Raw genomic sequence first — 6,710 nt, forward strand, 5'->3', positions numbered from 1 at the left:
CGCACTAGGGTTACTCCTTAGTGGCATGCTTCATCATCAGGTCCATCTCATTCTGTTCCAGAACGAGGAGTGCTGTGACCAACAGATACGTGGGAGCACTTAATATGTAATTCTGTATAATGGTATTCATTTTGTATACCATGCCACCAATAGGATAACCCTGGTAAGTGAGGATTTTCATAGGAAACCACATAGTTTCCGGGTCATTTTGGAGAGTTACCTGTATCGGTTAGGGTTAGGCTTTTGTTAGGTGTAGTTAAAAAACTTTAGGGGTGTTACTTGTTATATTCATATGTCAAATTCTTTTGGTGATAGAAAACGAGGGACCCGTGTTCGCTGTGTTGAATTGGTGTGTGCAATTAATTGAGGATAGAGCATTGCAAGCATCATGCTTTGGGAATTTAGTTCATCTCTCTCACTTTACATTTAACGTTTTTATTTTGACACTGTCAAAATATGTATGATCTTTGCGTTTACGCAAATGTGTATGGTCTTCGCTGAAATCTTTGAAGTCTTGCAGTCCTATGCTCCTCTGATGCAGGTGGACTGCAGTTGATCAGTGCTTTTGTTGTTGACCAGAGGAAGACACATAAGAAGTACTTAGAGAAGGGCTTAGCCACCATCCCATGTGTATCTTCTTCGTTACCAGCTTCTGATTGGGCAGAAGATATTTATTTGCACTGAAGACGGGTGATTGGGTTGCATTTTGGCCCTGTAGAAAAGCTTATGCTAAAAATAGCAGGTCTGGAATGATTATGTTGGCAATTTAAGGTTCATTGCTTTATGACTGACTGGTTCATTGGGAAACGTTAAGTTAGATGTAAAAGCGCCATTCGGTTTATTATAAAACAAGGCAGCAGACCTGGCTTATTTATTGTGAAAGCAGTGTGTTAACGACAATAGACCTTTAAGTCTGGATTGTTAGAATGCTCTTCTAAAGCTTGTAGGCAGGTGTTGTGTTACATTGAAATTTACAGATACCGTTGTGGGCAATGATTTTGATGCTAGTAACGCCCTGCCCTTCCCAACAAACCTCAGGATTTGGAGATTTACACCGTGATAACCTTTGTTAGGCCATCATAGGAGAGGCTGTAAATTGCCAACTATAACTTTGTACATATTTGTAATGTTCTGACTGTATGGTTGCCTGATGGTTGCCAAGGAAACTGATGGTTGCCTTGTGAAAACGCTTAAGAGCAATATAGCAGACCTGAGTTCATTATGGTGACAAGCCAAGGTTAAAGCCTAGGGACTGACTGGAGCATTGGGAAATATTATGTGAGATGCCCTAGGTGTAATCTGTTTGTTATGAAAAGTTATGACAAAGGCAGTAAGCCTTATCTATTGTGAAAACATATGCTTATGGAAATAGACGTTTAAAGGTAGATTGTTATTACACTGTGTTTAAACAAGTGGACAGGTATTTTATTACACAGAGTATCACAGATTATTGTGGTAGACAAAGTTGTTGTTGTTGGATACCACCTCTGACAAACTCTGGATGCAGAAGGGTTGTGGTGTGATAATCCTTGCTAGTTCCTTTTAGGAGGGGTTGTACATGGTATTGCCAACTGCCATTTTTTACATATTGGCAATGTTATGTGTACTATTTAGCTGTATGTGTTAAAGTACACTTTAGGTCTGGCCTGACATCTTTACCTGCTTGCCAGGACTTGCAATAAAAATATACAAAATATATACATACATATACTAAACTGGGAATCTATACATATACTAGATTGATGCGCAGCCCTCTTTATCCATTGGTCTGTATGAGTACTAATCATATTCTGCTTCCATCTATGACAGTATACATCATGGGGTGATGGGTCAACCGGTTTCAACCATTGGCTTTATTATTTATTATTTATTTATTTATTTCAATGTGAGTAATGGCATTTTGCTTGATCACATCTACGCATCTGCCTGAAAATGAGTGTGCTTCAGTGTCAGTGCTGGCAGACTACTCACTTATTTTTACCATGTTATCCTTTGATAATTTATTTTATTTTTTTTACTTTTTATTTTTTTCGAGCTCCCAAGAGGGCCCCAAACTGCAATATCAGGCTGCTTGCTTGCCGCTCATTTAATCTGTAGTGTGCAGCAGTATGCGCAGCAACCACTTCTAAACCAGGCAGCTATTTTCCAATAGGATTGTCTATTGTCTATCATTGATTTAACATTCCAAAGTGGTCAGCACTTTTATAAGTGACAAGTTGGTCATATTGGACTAGTACAACAATGACACACTTTGTTGAATACTAGTACGAGATGGCAGACCACTGCAATATTTAATTTCAGACAAGCATTTGCCTGTCATTTTTAGTTGGTGGAATATTTTTGTCTACTTACTACCTTTATTCTTTTAATTGATTTAGATATGCTGGCGGAGATTGTATGTGTTCTATTGTGGTGAGTGGGGGTCAAAACAAGAATGAGTCAGAGGGTGAATGAATAAATGTATGAGTGCATGGGTGGGTGTCTGAGTGCATGTGTGATGAGTTACTGAGTGTCTAAACTCACCAGAGACTGGTGAAGCACATTCAAGTATCATTCAGGCCTATTGGCATTCCCAATATTTGTTTTTAGTGTCTTCAAGCAGCAGTTTCTTTCTTTGTTCCTTGTGTCTTTGAACCTGAGTGTTTTCCCAAGACTGAATCTTACTGCTCTTGATTTAAATCTAGCTAGTTGAACATTGGGGGTGGTGACTTGAGATATTTGAGTTCTTGCTTTACGATGACTTATGATTATTGTATCCATCACTCCTGCCTCTTTTTTTCAAAATTCTGTCTATATAAATCTATTTATCTACTGTCTACAGAAATTATGGTGGAAGCCAAGCTACTGATGATCATCATTACATTTGGTACTAACTCCTCATTTATGTATATCTTGATGATATATTTCTTCCAGGTACGTAGGTGAGGTATTACATTTTGTTGTGCCACTGTAAACAAAGGGAGGTGAGCCTGTAGCTTCCATTCCTGAGATGGGTGCCACATTTTTACAGTACTCCGAACGTATTTCTAACACTCCATGATTACCCAATATGGAAACTAAGCTGTCTCAGAAGTAGTGTGACATCACATACTGGAGGCACACAGCTGGAAGCAAAGCTCTTGTTTACAACACTATAGCTCCTGCAATCGCTCCTCCTTCAGAGGCACACCCTCTCCATCTGAGCTTCATGCCTTGCTCCTTCTCCTCAGTTTCCAGTACCACCCTCTCTCAGACAGTGTCATGGTCTCTGCCTCCGTACTCATGCTGGACGGTAGCTGCTCTGTATCAGCTTTCATTCCCTCTACCACGTCAGCTGCTTTCCTCTGTCAGCCGGAAGACACTGGGCATTGGGAAGAAAAGCCAGATGAAGTGCCTGAGGAAGCTGGCAGGGCACAACAGAGTGTAAACAGACGACATGGGGGATTGACTTCAAGTGGCAAGTCCGAACTCCTTGCTGACACGTGATAATCGCGAGCACTACGACAGCACTGAGTTCATTGCAATTTGTGTCTTTACCACACAACCAGGGACGCCTTCTTTGCAATGTTAAGGGAGCGTTGCCCCCCTGGCTAAGCCAGGAGTTGAAAGATAAAACAATATTCAATTATCTTTTTATCTTTCATCTGCTGGCTCAGTCAGCAATGTGTTCAAGGGAGAGGGTGGGCTGTGGGAGGTGGGACAGGGGAGGAGGGGAGAGTGCACTAAGTGCACATGTGTGTTTGGCCGGCCGTCTCAGACCGGCCAAACACTCATGCACAATTAGGTTTCTCCAGCCCGGCTGTAAGCACAGCTGGGCTGGAGAAAGAGCACAGACCCCAGGCTGTTGTCTAAGCGGCACTCCGAGCCGCTCAGACCAATCCTGACGCTGCTTACATACTATGTTTAGCATGTAAGCAGCTTCAGGATTGCTGGGGAGCCTATGCAAGAAGACCAGAGGAGCAACGCGGCAGGAGGCGGCGAGGACAGAAAAAAGGTGCTTTTTTTTTTTATTTATCCCCCCAGACCTCTGTACCTCCCCACACCCTCCCCGTTGAGATTTGCAGTGGCCGCCGCTGCACACAACTATTCAGCATGATGTGCAATAGAACGTTCACATTTTTGTAAACAAATCAACTTCTTTTTTTAAACAAACTTTATTAAATTTGTAATGTATTACAGCACATGCAGCATTCATTCAAGGACTTTGTTAGCAATTATTCAATCAACAAGAAGGCAGTTGCAATAGCGGCTCCATACCTATCACATTTTGGAGGTATGGTCTACATATCAATACGTTCCAGTTTTTTGTTATAAGGAAAACAAAATCCTTGCACCTTCATGCATACTACCTTGTGTACTTCGATCTCTAGATATGCAAGTACTTCTAATCCATGGTAAGATCCATGTATCCCCCACTATCCCCCCACTGTGCCTGATGTCGCCCTAGTGTTGTACCTTTGTTCCATCAAGTTATAGAAGAGAGAGTGTCCCTGATGGGGGTCATCCATCCACAGAAAGACGTCCCATGTAACTTCTAAATGTACCTCTATACTGCTGTGGTGTGTTTCAGACCGCCTCCCTTGTAATTAGGGTTAACTATTCAAGGAGAGGGGGGTCGCCCTCCGATGAGTGTGTATCCTGTTGGTCAAGTGCTGTCACCAACGTCTCCCAGGCTGCGGCTCCATCCATTAATCCCTGCCCTCTTCTAACTTCCTGTAATTTGATCACACTTGTGTTGCCATCCTATCTCAGCATCTCCCACATCCAGCGCTCATAGGTTGGTCCCCGGGAGCTGTTCCATAGTCGATCTATTTCCCTCTTGGCTATATGAACACTAAGTTTTGGAATTGACTTGTAGTTTTTATTTTAGTGGTGTGGGGAAACCAGCTAAGGAGACAATGCCACAGGGTGCAGGGAATCTCCCTTTCAATGACTGAGGTCAGTGTCCTAGTGATTATATCCCAATATTCAAGCAAGGGGGTACAGCCCCAAAACATATGTAGAACCTCAGCTCAAGGGTCCCCGCAGCGGGACACTTTGCCTCATTCTGACCAAAATATCGGCTGAGCTTGCCTGGCATAAGATATGCCCTGTGCAGTATATAAAAATTAATCAACTTAAATCGGGCACTGTGGGATTCTTGGGTATATACTCCAGAATACACTCCCAGTCCTTATCCCTAATAGGGCTACCCAGGTCATCCTCCCACCGTGACATAAGAGCCATCTAAAGGGTCAGTAAGTCGGGCCTCTATCACCTGTACAAGTAGGTGATCGCCTTGAATGTTCCAGATGGGGTGACCAAGTACTGACAGACCTCGGAGTGGGGTTGTTCCGTTAACCCCTGCTTCCAGTATCGCCGGATTTTGGAGGAAGTACCCCAGAGCCAGAGTATAGTGTTCTTAAAAATCTGCAAAGCACAGGAGAGTTTCTGCTTCATACAATGCCCACACTGTTGTTGTTCCTGCAGTTATCCAATCATGGATTCACCGCCAATCACCATCATGTGGAGCGCTAGCAGAAACTGCATTGGGATGTCAGGGGAGTATGACGGTGTAACAGGGTTGTCGGAACCCTGGATACTCCCGCGCAAGTGGGGCCGATGGTAAGGTGCCCCGGGGACGCTTCGGTGAGCATTGCGCTGTTACGGCGCGACGGAGGAAAGAAACAGGAAGTGGACACGCAGGAGCCGAAGGAAGCATGCACAGAGAAAGAGGACGCTAGAGAGCAGAAGAGGGAAGACAACCGCTCCGAGGCGACAGGAAGGATGGCGAGAGGAAACGGAGAGGAGACCGGGCAAAGCTACACACCTACGGAATAGAGGGAGGACGGCAGCGACTGAGTGCCCCTGTGGAATCCAACAACCTCAAGCAGGTACGTGCCCATATACGGGCTGCAAGCGGTTTCCAGAGAAATCCAGGGGGGGCGGCAGAAGACACAAACAAAGACAAGAGGGCAGGAAGAAAATGCAATATTAACCTTAGTGAAAAGCAGGGGAGGTATCTATAATACCTTGCTTGTGGATCGGAGTGTGCATGTTTAAACATTACTTCTTCAAAACTTTTTTTTTTTTTTTTTAAATTTATAAACACACATACACCAATTCAATGGGGAAGAACCACCCATAGAGAGAACAGATATCTCACCGAGGGTGCACAGTTGTTTCACTCCCCCCGCACACACCCTACCCCTGCTAGATGTAGAAAAGTCATAGCAACCCCGGACTAATCTCTTGTTTTATATCCTGTATTTTTCCCTCTCGCTTCGGAGTGACATCTCAAGGATCCCGAAGAATTCCTGAAAGAAAACCAATTAGAGACTGTCAAAAGTGAAAAAAGAGAGAGATAGTACACAAGAGAAGAAAGAAGAAAAGAACAGAGAAGAAGAAAATTGAAAAAAGCAGAGGAAAGAGACTAGTAAAGCAGAGATACAAAGAAGAAATTTTGAACTCTTTAACCGAGTACCAGTAGGACGGTAACCTAAAACATAGGATTAATAAAGGAAAGTACCATAAGATATACTGTAATCCCCATTCTTTATCGTATAAATGTTGTGACTGGACTGCATTAGAGAAAAGGGAGGGTTTTGACGGACACGCCCAATACATCTTGGTGTCAGAAGTGGGATAAGTTCCTAAGCGGTAAAAGGAAAAGGATGGAGGAGAAACCTTCCCTTGTGGACATGATTAATCAACTGGCGGAGGTACAAAGACACTTACAAATAGTGTGGGAG

At 43.4% G+C, this 6,710-nt stretch overlaps 1 long non-coding RNA gene across 1 annotated transcript; it reads left to right on the forward strand.

Annotated features, from left to right (window-relative positions):
- Positions 1-5,524: 5,524 nt before the first annotated feature.
- Positions 5,525-6,496, forward strand: LOC138302028 (uncharacterized). The gene is made up of 2 exons (XR_011205229.1): positions 5,525-5,852; positions 6,249-6,496. It is a non-coding gene; the product is annotated as an uncharacterized lncRNA (long non-coding RNA).
- The last annotated feature ends 214 nt before the right edge of the window (positions 6,497-6,710 follow it).

Source organism: Pleurodeles waltl, chromosome 6, assembly GCF_031143425.1.
Source record: "Pleurodeles waltl isolate 20211129_DDA chromosome 6, aPleWal1.hap1.20221129, whole genome shotgun sequence".
NCBI classification, from domain to species: domain Eukaryota; kingdom Metazoa; phylum Chordata; class Amphibia; order Caudata; family Salamandridae; genus Pleurodeles; species Pleurodeles waltl.